Source organism: Mustela erminea, chromosome 17 (genome assembly GCF_009829155.1).
Source record: "Mustela erminea isolate mMusErm1 chromosome 17, mMusErm1.Pri, whole genome shotgun sequence".
NCBI classification, from domain to species: domain Eukaryota; kingdom Metazoa; phylum Chordata; class Mammalia; order Carnivora; family Mustelidae; genus Mustela; species Mustela erminea.
The window spans coordinates 23,212,593-23,225,261 of NC_045630.1; the positions used below are offsets into that span (position 1 = coordinate 23,212,593).

Here is a 12,669-nt window from a genome sequence, read left to right on the forward strand (position 1 = left end):
TCACATTTCTCCCAGTAAAACCACAACATCTGAGATGGGATGATTTAAAGCAGAAGAGTCATAATGTATGCTTAAAGATAGTAACGTTTTGGGGCGCCTGGGTGGCTCAGTGGTTTGGGCTGCTGCCTTCGGCTCGGGTCATGATCTCAGGGTCCTGGGATCGAGCCCCGCATCGGGCTCCCTGCTCCGCGGGAAGCCTGCTTCCCTCCCTCTCTCTCTCTCTCTCTCTGCCTGCCTCTCTGCCTACTTGTGATCTCTGTCTGTCAAATAAATAAATAAAATATTAAAAAAAAAAATAAAGATAGTAATGTTTAAACATGTATATTTAAAGCATGTATTTTAAATATACATATTGAAAGTAAGCGGGAAAAATAGATAAATAGATGCTAGAAAAGACACAAAGGTATAATGAAAAACACACACTACGCTAAAATCCTACCACATAGAATCATTATTAATATTTTTTCCTTCTGAACTTTCTATTTTTTCATCTTTCTTTTTGTCACTTGGCCTGTCATTACTTAAAAACTGTATAACCTCTCAGGTGTCAGTTTCTTCATCTGGAAAATGAAGACAGTTTCAGTATCTTGTAAGATTAACAGGAAAAGGGGATGGGGGGTGGAGACTAGATTCTTAGGATTATATCACTAGCTTTCACAAAAAGCCTCAGCCCTGGGCTCGTGTTCTTCATGATTCTTCTGTATCTGCCATCAGAGAACTCGCCAAAGCTCTCCCAGGGAACAGCTAAGAAAATCTAAAGGGAACGGATTCCTCACATCCCGACATGCTCCCCCCATGAGAAGAGTCAGTATAACAACTTCTTATATTATTACTGTGCTAGGTGTTGCAAGGGACCAAAAAAAAGGGACACATCAGTGTCATTCCTCTCAAGCCACTTGAAATTAAGTAGGGAAAGGAGATAAAAGCATAAACTGCTATAACCTAAGGCCGTCTCAGAGCATCACTGAAGAGGGAGAGAAATGCAGAGGGATCTATTATCACATTAGGTTATAAATACAAGGAAAGCCTCCTTTCTGAAGGGCCTTGAAGGGTGGTAGAAATGGTAAGGAAGCCATAAGGAACTTAATGAGCACAGGAGAAAAGGGGGAAAAAATAACTCGCCTGAAGGCACTAAGGAAGTAGTGGGAGATAATAATGAAGAACAGAGAAGGAAGGACTACAGAATACCTCCAAACAAAGGAGCTTTACTTGGTTATATTTAAAAAAAAAAAAAAAAAAAAAAACCTTGAGATTTTCAGCAAGGGAGAGACATAATCAGAATTTTAATGCATCAGCAGAAAATGATATAAGAGAGGTGGACAACCAACAGGGAACCCACTGCAACTCTCTGGAAGGGAGTCTTCACCGGGTCGCTAAGACGAGGGGACATTATAAGGTGGAACGTGGAATCTGTAGAAATTAGGAAAGATTCCAGTACAGGCAAGGGAACTGCTGATTCGATAGGGATGAATAATAGGAGGCCCAGGGGAACAGGCTCTAAGACTGCAAGTTTTAGGAGGAAAGCTAAAGGACCCTGGAACACAGATGTAGGTTTTTGCTGTTTTTTAACAAATTCCAAAAGTTCAGGAAACTGAGAGGTAATGACAGGATGAAAATTACAAATGTGATTTTTCTCTCTGGAGCATGGCTTGGGACAGGGTCAGGAAAGGACAGCGCAGGGGCCAAACCTGGCCTTTGCCATCTGTGTTTGTACTGCCCGTAAGCTTGGAATAGTCTCAATATTTTTAAGTAGTAGGGGGAAAAACATAAAATGAATATATTGTGACACATGAAAATTATATATTTTATTTATATAAATATAAATTATATTTATTTATTCATAAATAAAATCTTACTGGAACATGCCACGCTCACTCATTTACACATTACCTACATGACTGTGTGTCACACTACAAGGGCAGAGTTGAGTGTTTACAAAAGAGACCATTTGGACCTCAAGACCCAAATATTTACCATGTGGCCCTTTAAAGAAAACAGTCACCAGGCCTGGGCTTAAGATGTCAAAATGATAGGTTCTTAGCTAGGAACAGAATGCTTCTCAAGAAGAAAGAAAATGTTTTTTGCCTCAAGCTAGATCACTAAATTAAGATGACTTTAAGCTGAATGGGATAGGGAAGATTTCTTAAAGTGCAGCTAATCTTGGGGATATCTATACTTGGAGGGTAGAAGTTATAGGGCTAAGGGCAGTGAGAAAGGAAGGTAATCAGTTATTGACACAAGGAAATAATCTGAGGCAACACTGATTTCAATAATATTCAGTCTCAGATGCCTACCTAGCAAACACAAAGAATGGATAATAAATCAATCAAACAAAAATTATATTACAGAGGCATAAATAAACATGGAAAGTGACAGGAGAAAAAATACCATATTCAAATAGGAGTCTCTAGGATTAGAGAAGAGACACAAGAACTTTGAGTCAGAAAATGGTACTCCTCAAAAAAATGGACAAAAACATAAATAGGCAATTGATAAATAGTAACATTAAGCAATAAAAGCATGAAGCTTAACCTCTAATAAAGAGACACTAGTCAGATATAGTTACTTGCCTATCAAACTGGAAAATTATTTTTACAATAATGCCCACTTATTCATTCAACAAAAATGTTCTGAACACATACTATATGCTCCACAGTGGATATACAGGGTAAATAAATTAGAAATGGTCACTGCCATTCTGGAACCTGGTGGTCTAGTATGGGGAGACAAACATGAAATAATCATAAATATATAATTGCAATTATGATAAATATCATGAAAAGACTCACAGAGTGTCATGAAAGGGTAATATCCTTAAAAGCATTAGGAAAGCAATGGGAGATCTAATAGCCTGGGTTAGTGGGGAGGGAGAGGTCATCTATGCTGGGTACTAGCAAAGGTACAAAAAAAGAAGCACTCTCCATACACACACCTTATCTAAGTGTTAACTAAAACAACTTTAATGAAGGACAACCTAACCACATAAAATACATAAAAATACATTTTTTTAAGATTTTATTTATTTATTTGACAGACAGAGATCATAAGTAGGCAAAGAGGCAAGCAGAGAGAATGAGGAGGAAGCAGGCTCCCCGCTGAGCAGAGAGCTCGATGTGGGACTCGATCCCAGGACCCTGAGATCATGACCTGAGCCGAAGACAGAGGCTTATCCCACTGAGCCACCCAGGCGTCCCTAAAAATACAATTTTTTTTGATGCAGTGATTGTTGCTCCAGAAACTTATCCTGTGAAGTAATGATTTTCATCACAAGACTATTTTTAATAACAAACACTAGAAACAGGCTTAAAGCCTAATCAAGGTTACAAGTTAAATTACCATGCATCCTACTACCAATAAAAATTATGTTGCATTACAATACTTAATGCGGGATGTTCACAACTTACAGTTAGGATTAAAAAAAAAAAAAAAAAAAAGCAGGTCACAAACCTGGGCCAGAATGATTCTAATTTTATTTAAAAAGAAAAAGAAAGAAAGAGAGCGCCGCTTAGCATAATACTCTTTAGCTCCATCTATGTCATTGCAAATGGCAAGATTTCCTTCTTTTCTACAGTTGAGCAATATTACATTGTGTATATATGCACCGTATCTTCTTTATCCATATCTTCTTTATCCATTATCAGTTGATCGATGCTGTTTCCATAGTTTGGCTATTGTAGCTAATAACTGCTATAAACACTGGGGTGCATGTATGCCTTTCAAAATCAGTCCGTCAGAAAGACAAATATATGATTTTAGTCCTTTGTGCAATTTAAGAAACAAAACCAATGAGCAAAGTGGGGGGAAAAGAGAGAGAGAAAAACCAAGAAACAGACTTAACTGCAGAGAACAAACTGATGGTCACCAGAGGGGAAGGAATAGTAGGATGGGAAAAACGGGTGATAGAGATGAAGGCGTGCACTTGTGACAAGCTCCGGGTGACATACAAAGTGCCGAACCACTACACTGTACCCCCCGAAACTAATATACTACTGCATGCTCACTGGAATTTGAATAAAAATTTTCAAAGAAAAAGTTAACTTTTCTGAGTGATAAAAGTATAGGTGATTTTTATTTTCTTCTGTGCTTTCCTGTATTTCAAATCTTCTCCAATCAATCTTTATTACTTTGTAATAAGAAACAATTTTAAAAACAGACACCTGGGTGGTATTTGGAAACATGAGGGTGGAAGCATTTTGGAAAGAAGAGGCACGAAGCTAAAAGCAGTAAGGAACAGAAATGACATCTTAGAGGAATATTCTGCAGCCCTTCGACCATATGGTAAAACATAAATACACTTGTGATCAAGATCACAAAACTGGCACTGACACACATAGAAGATCGACTGCTGAAATACTTGTTAGGTACCTCATCTGACAAGAAACCAGACAGTATGGAATGTGCCTTGCCATACTAAAAATTTCATCCAAACTCACAAGAAAACAGATAGGGAACAGCTCCTTTTAGTTGGCCAGGGAACACAACTTCCAAAACTGCATTAATGAACCCAACAAACAGCTCCTGCTGAGAGTAACTGTTTAATATACCCAGTTGCTTGCTTGTCCACGATACTCTTAAAAAGACAGCTGGGCCAGGTCATCAAGGAAAATAAAAAAGCAAAAAGCATCTTTTTCTTACATGCAACACCAAGCACACCACCTAATTCACATAAGAATGATCAACTCCTTGGTCGCAAATTAAAAGTTCAGTGCAAACTAACACCCAGCCCTGATTTTTAATTCATTTAAGACCAGAGCTTCTTTTAGAACTCCATGTTCACCTACTTTAAACCTCACACTGTATGTTACAATGAAGTTTTCTAATGTGGAAGATGGGAGCAGAGTAGCATGGGGGCACTCCGGATGGTATGAAGGCTAGAGAACCCAGAAATGCCAGATCCCTGCTCCTTGACCAAACATTCTCACAGGCAATGACCTATCAATGGAGTAAAGGAACACTATGGTTAGCTGTGATCTGGGACTACACACAGACAGATTATTTGAGGCTTCATTTCTAGAAAATATGGCTAATCCGTGCTCATCCACTCACACTGTCACTCTCCATGTAAACTTCCTCTCAGCCAGTATAAAGGAAATGTAATAGAATGTGGTAAAACGATTATTCCTATCTTGCAAAACAGAGTTTAAATTGTTCTAACCATTTGCTTTGTGAAACAAAGCATGGCAATGGGCAAAGGGTGTTATACCAAAGACCACGCCTGGCTGTTCCTCTTAGAGGTAAAGATGAACAAATACTAATAATCATCTTACAAATGATTTATTTTTCTTCTTGTTAATAACATGATTTTCTTACTACAAAACAGTATATGTTCACATAAAACATAAAATACAGTATAAAAAAGTCTGTAAATTTATAATTTAAGTGTGTTATACGTGTTCTTTTTCTACACTAATATATATACTTTAGAATTCGGAGTAGGATCACATAGTAAACCATTAAATCTATAATTCTGAAGAAATGGCAAGTTGTACATTTACAAATAGGATTACGTAGGATCTGATAATTACATGGAGTCTGTCCTGCTAGCAAATTAAAGTACATAGTTTAGAAATTAGAACCCACACTTTGGAACAAGATTCAAACAGCTCCCATGGCAAAAACTTCAACTGGCCATGAAATGTGGTTGCTAGACTGCATATATGAGGAATTCTTGGAGCTGCATGAAACTTAAAGGAAAACAGTTAGAGAAAAAGTGTCTGTGCTTCCCTCTTACCCTCTCATTGAGGCCATGCCAGGAGCAAAGGTCCTAAACAGTGCACTAAATAGTGCCTTGTTCTGATGGTTACAGGCAGAGTCTCCCCACCCCATTTTATGGAGTTTAAAGTCTTTGAAAAAGAAATATGTACTATCATTAATATTTTTTCTGGAATTTTTAGTCAGTACAATAAATTTGGAAGATAGAAGAACTTCAAACACTAGAAAAAACAAAGCAAACTAATCCTTCATTGTTGAGCTTTACACAGTTAATTTACTTGGACTCAATCATTTTGAGTTTTGCTTTGTTAGTACTATACTGACTGAACTGTGTTTCCTAAAATTCCCATGTTGAAGCCCTAACCCTCAGTGTGATGTTTTTTGTGATGAGGTCAGAGGGTGAGTACAATATACACACACACAGGAATATTATTTTTTATAATATTCTAAATTTTTTATTTTTTATAAACATATTTTTATCCCCAGGGGTACAGGTCTGTGAATCTCCAGGTTTACACACTTCACAGCACTCACCAAAGCACATACCCTCCCCAATGTCCATAACCCCACCCCCCTTCTCCCAACCCCTCTCCCCCCAGCAACCCACAGTTTGTTTTGTGAGATTAAGAGTCACTTATGGTTTGTCTCCCTCCCAATTCCATCTTGTTTCATTGGTTCTTCTCCTACCCACTTAAGCCCCCATGTTGCATCACCACCTCCTCATATCAGGGAGATCATATGATAGTTGTCTTTCTCCGCTTGACTTATTTCGCTAAGCATGATACGCTCTAGTTCCATCCACATTGTCGCAAATGGCAAGATTTCATTTCTTTTGATGGCTGCATAGTATTCCATTGTGTATATATGCCACATCTTCTTGATCCATTCATCTGTTGATGGACATCTAGGTTCTTTCCATAGTTTGGCTATTGTGGACATTGCTGCTATAAACATTCGGGTGCACGTGCCCCTTTGGGTCACTACATTTGTATCTTTAGGGTAAATACCCAGTAGTGCAATTGCTGGGTCATAGGGCAGTTCTATTTTCAACATTTTGAGGAACCTCCATGCTGTTTTCCAGAGTGGCTGCACCAGCTTGCATTCCCACCAACAGTGTAGGAGGGTTCCCCTTTCTCCGCATCCTCGCCAGCATCTGTCATTTCCTGACTTGTTGATTTTAGCCATTCTGACTGGTGTGAGGTGATATCTCATTGTGGTTTTGATTTGTATTTCCCTGATGCCAAGTGATATGAAGCACTTTTTCATGTGTCTGTTGGCCATCTGGATGTCTTCTTTGCAGAAATGTCTGTTCATGTCCTCTGCCCATTTCTTGATTGGATTATTTGTTCTTTGGGTGTTGAGTTTGCTAAGTTCTTTATAGATTCTGGAACTAGTCCTTTATCTGATATGTCGTTTGCAAATATCTTCTCCCATTCTGTCAGTTGTCTTTTGATTTTGTTAACTGTTTCCTTTGCTGTGCAAAAGCTTTTGATCTTGATGAAATCCCAATAATTCATTTTTGCCCTTGCTTCCCTTGCCTTTGGCGATGTTCCTAGGAAGATGTTGCTGCGGCTGAGGTCGAAGAGGTTGCTGCCTGTGTTCTCCTCAAGGATTTTGATGGATTCCTTTCTCACATTGAGGTCCTTCATCCATTTTGAGTCTATTTTCGTGTGTGGTGTAAGGAAATGGTCCAATTTCATTTTTCTGCATGTGGCTGTCCAATTTTCCCAACACCATTTATTGAAGAGGCTGTCTTTTTTCCATTGGACATTCTTTCCTGCTTTGTCGAAGATTAGTTGACCATAGAGTTGAGGGTCTATTTCTGGGCTCTCTATTCTGTTCCATTGATCTATGTGTCTGTTTTTGTGCCAGTACCATGCTGTCTTGATGATGACAGCTTTGTAATAGAGCTTGAAGTCCGGAATTGTGATGCCACCAACTTTGGCTTTCTTTTTCAAAACACATAGGAATATTATTCAGCAAACAAATCCTGCCATTTGTGACAACATGGATGGACCCTGAGGGCATTACGCTAAGGGAAATAAGTCAGAGAAAGACCACCACTGTATGATCTCACTTACATGTAGAATCTAAAAAACAAAACAAAACAAAAAATCTTGAACTCATAGATGTAAGAACACATTGATGGTATTCGGGGACAGGAGTATAGGAATAGGTGAAATAAGTGGAGAAAGTCAAGAGGTACAAATTTCCAGTAATAAAAAGTCCTGGGATGGGTGCTCTGGGTGGTTCAGCTGACTAAGCATCTGCCTTCAGCTCAGGTCATGATCCTAGGGTCCTGGAATCAAGTCAGGCTCTCTGCTCAGTGGGAAGCCTGTTTCTACCTCTCCCTCTGCCACTACCCCTACCTCTGTCAAATCAATTTTTTTTTAATCTTAAAAAAAAAATCCTGGGGATGTAATGTACAGAACGGCAACTATATTTAATACTGTATGTAATAATAATATAGAATAATAGACATTACATAATATACATTATATAATTATGTAACATATAATAGTTAACACAGTGTTAATAACACTATATTGTATAATTGAAAATTTCTAAGAGACTAGATCTTAAAAGTTCTCACCATAAGAAAAAATAATTTGTAAATATGTGTGATGATGGATGTTAAGTAGACCTGCTATGATCATTTCATATTATAAACATACCAAAGCATCATGTTAAATATCTGAAACTAATATCAGTGATCTCAATTTTTTTAAATCAATAAAAATTCTTTTAAAAGATATAACTCAGAAACAGATGGAGATACATACAGTCAGGTATGTAGGAAGAGGCACAGAGCTCCACACTGTCACCAGACATGTCACTCTCCCCCCAGATCTCTACTCTTCATTAACCTGGAAACTCTCCAAATCCAACACATTAGGATTTTTTTGGAGGCTTTGTTCCAACACCATAACTGATTGATTCACTGGCCTCTAGTGAATGAATTCAATCTCCAGCCCCTCTCCTCTCTCAGGAGGTTGGAGGTAGAACTAAAAAGTTCTAACTCTCTAGTCACATTGTTGGCTCAAACTGGCAACTAGCCCCCATTCTTAGGTGCTTTCCAAAAGTCACGTCATTAACAATAAAAGACACCTTTATAGCTTTCATCTCTTTAAAAATTGCAAGGTTTTAGGAGCTATGTGCCAGAAAAGAGGGAAAAATGTAATTTTATATAATAAATCACAATATCACATCCTATAATCATCTTAATAGATGGAGAACATTTCTACATACATCCATGGGGAAAATCTCAGAATCTAGTAACAGAAAGGAATTTCCTCAACCTGGTTTATGGCATTTATAAAAATGGTAGTTAAAACCATAGTTAATGATGAAAAACTAATGTTTTTCCCCCACAGTCAGGAAAAAGCCAAGAATTTCCACTCTTACAACTTCTATGCATTATTATACCAGAGAGCCTAAGAAGAAAGAAAAAGCCATATAGATTGAAAAGGAAGTAAAAATGTCTACTCCCAGACAATATAATGATCTATGCAGAGAATCTCAATTCTGGGGCACCACAGTGGCTCAGTCGGTGAAGCATCTGACTCTTGATTTGGCTCAGGTCATGAGCTCAGGGTCCTGGGATCAACCACCTCCCCACCCCCAATCACATCGGGCTCCACGCTCAGGGTCAGGAGTCTGCTTGAGGATTTCTTTTCCTCTCCCTCTTCCTGTGCCCCATTCCTCCTCCCCTTCTCTCTTCCTGTCTCCCTCTCTCTCTCTCTTGCTAATACATAAATCTTTTTTTTTAAATCCCAACTCTATAAAAGAGCTACTAGAATGATCTGAACTACAGAAATGAGTTTACCAGATACCTTGATTCAAGGTCACAAAATTCAAGGTCAATATACAAAAAAGTCCAATTAATTTTCTATATACCAGCAACAATTAATTAGAAAATAAATTGAAAATATCCTTTATGGTAGCAAAAATATGAAAAATGCAAGGGTAAAACTTAACAAAATATATGCAAGCCTTAGGTACTTAAACTATAAAAGAGTACTGAAAACTTAAAAACCCAAATGGAAAAACATACTATGCTCATGAATCAATAGTTAAGATGTGAATTCTCCCCAAACTTACCTATAGACCCAATGTAATTCTAATGAAAATCACAAGAGGCAATATTTATTTTTGGTGGAAATTAACAAGCTGGTTTATATCAAACTAAGTTTATCTGAAAATGCAAAGAACCTAGAGTAGCAAAAACAATTTGAAAAAGAAAGCTGTAGGACTTAACTATGTAATTTCAAGATGTTAAAAAACTAGAATAATCAAGATAGTGTGGTATTGGCAAAAGAACATGTAAATCAATGCACAGAATAAAGAATCCTAAAACCTACACATACAAGAGGTTAATAGATTTGATAGAGGTGCCAAAGTAATAAGGTAGTTCAGTGAGGAAAACAGTATTTTACAAAAAATAGTGCTAGAGGAATTAGCTATCCATTGCAAAAAAAACTTTCATCCATATTGATACCTTATATAAAAATTAACTTGAGAGGTGCCTGGGTGGCTCAGTGGTTAAGCCTCTGCCTTCAGCTCAGGTCATCATCTCAAGGTCCTGGGATGGAGCCCCACATCAGGCTCTCTGCTCGGCAGGGAGCCTGCTTCCCCCTCTCTCTCTGCCTGCCTCTCTGCCTACTTGTGATCTCTCTCTCTCTCTCTGTGTCAAATAAATGAATAAAATCTTTTTTTTTAAGATTTTATTTATTTATTTGACAGAGATCACAAGTAGGCAGAGAGGCAGGCAGAGAGAGAGAGGAGGAAGCAGGCTCCCTGCTGAGCAGAGAGCCTGATGCGGGACTCAATCCCAGGACCCTGAGATCATGACCTGAGCCGAAGGCAGCGGCTTAACCCACTGAGCCACCCAGGCGCCCCAAATGAATAAAATCTTAAAAAAAAATTAACTTGAGATGGAAAATAAACTTAAGAAGAACTAAGGAAATGAGGTAAGCACAGACCAGAAGAAAGCATTTGCAAAACATGTCTCTGGTAAAGGACTTGTACACGCACATTCATATATAATTCTTCCAACTCAATACAAATCTCAATTTTTAAGAATGAGCAAAGGATGTGAAGACACACTTTAAAGAAGATGTACAAAAGGAAATGTGCATATGAAAAGATGCCCAAAATTATTCATTGTTAGAGAAATTCCAATTAAAACCACAATGAAATATCACCACATATCCATTCAAATGACTAATATTTTTTAAATTAACAATACCAAATGTTAACAAAGATGCAACTAGAACTCTCTTTTGTAGCTCACGGGAGTGTAAAATCATAGAGCCACTTCAGAAAACAGTTTGGCAACTTCTTTTATTTTTTTTTTAATTTTTTATTTTTTATAAACATATTTTTATCCCCAGGGGTACAGGTCTGTGAATCTCCAGGTTTACACACTTCACAGCACTCACCAAAGCACATACCCTCCCCAATGTCCATAATCCCACCCCCTTCTCCCAACCCCCCTCCCCCCAGCAACCCACAGTTTGTTTTGTGAGATTAAGAGTCACTTATGGTTTGTCTCCCTCCCAATTCCATCTTGTTTCATTGGTTCTTCTCCTACCCACTTAAGCCCCCATGTTGCATCACCACCTCCTCATATCAGGGAGATCATATGATAGTTGTCTTTCTCCGCTTGACTTATTTCGCTAAGCATGATACGCTCTAGTTCCATCCACATTGTCGCAAATGGCAAGATTTCTTGGCTGCATAGTATTCCATTATGTATATATGCCACATCTTCTTGATCCATTCATCTGTTGATGGACATCTAGGTTCTTTCCATAGTTTGGCTATTGTGGACATTGCTGCTATAAACATTCGGGTGCACGTGCCCCTTTGGATCACTACGTTTGTATCTTTAAGGTAAATACCCAGTAGTGCAATTGCTGGGTCATAGGGCAGTTCTATTTTCAACATTTTGAGGAACCTCCATGCTGTTTTCCAGAGTGGCTGCACCAGCTTGCATTCCCACCAACAGTGTAGGAGGGTTCCCCTTTCTCCGCATCCTCGCCAGCATCTGTCATTTCCTGACTTGTTGATTTTAGCCATTCTGACTGGTGTGAGGTGATATCTCATTGTGGTTTTGATTTGTATTTCCCTGATGCCAAGTGATATGGAGCACTTTTTCATGTGTCTGTTGGCCATCTGGATGTCTTCTTTGCAGAAATATCTGTTCATGTCCTCTGCCCATTTCTTGATTGGATTATTTGTTCTTTGGATGTTGAGTTTGCTAAGTTCTTTATAGATTCTGGAACTAGTCCTTTATCTGATATGTCGTTTGCAAATATCTTCTCCCATTCTGTCAGTTGTCTTTTGATTTTGTTAACTGTTTCCTTTGCTGTGCAAAAGCTTTTGATCTTGATGAAATCCCAATAATTCATTTTTGCCCTTGCTTCCCTTGCCTTTGGCGATGTTCCTAGGAAGATGTTGCTGCGGCTGAGGTCGAAGAGGTTGCTGCCTGTGTTCTCCTCAAGGATTTTGATGGATTCCTTTCTCACATTGAGGTCCTTCATCCATTTTGAGTCTATTTTCGTGTGTGGTGTAAGGAAATGGTCCAATTTCATTTTTCTGCATGTGGCTGTCCAATTTTCCCAACACCATTTATTGAAGAGGCTGTCTTTTTCCATTGGACATTCTTTCCTGCTTTGTCGAAGATTAGTTGACCATAGAGTTGAGGGTCTATTTCTGGGCTCTCTATTCTGTTCCAATTGATCTATGTGTCCTGTTTTTGTGCCAGTACCATGCTGTCTTGATGATGACAGCTTTGTAATAGAGCTTGAAGTCCGGAATTGTGATGCCACCAACTTTGGCTTTCTTTTTCAATATCCCTTTGGCTATTCGAGGTCTTTTCTGGTTCCATATAATTTTAGAATTATTTGTTCCATTTCTTTGAAAAAGATGGATGGTACTTTGATAGGAATTGCA

At 38.3% G+C, this 12,669-nt stretch overlaps 1 protein-coding gene across 3 annotated transcripts in view; it reads right to left on the reverse strand.

Annotated features, from left to right (window-relative positions):
• TDRD5 (tudor domain containing 5) overlaps positions 1 to 12,669 on the reverse strand; it is a 97,966-nt gene that overhangs the window by 65,677 nt on the left and 19,620 nt on the right. The window lies entirely within an intron of this gene.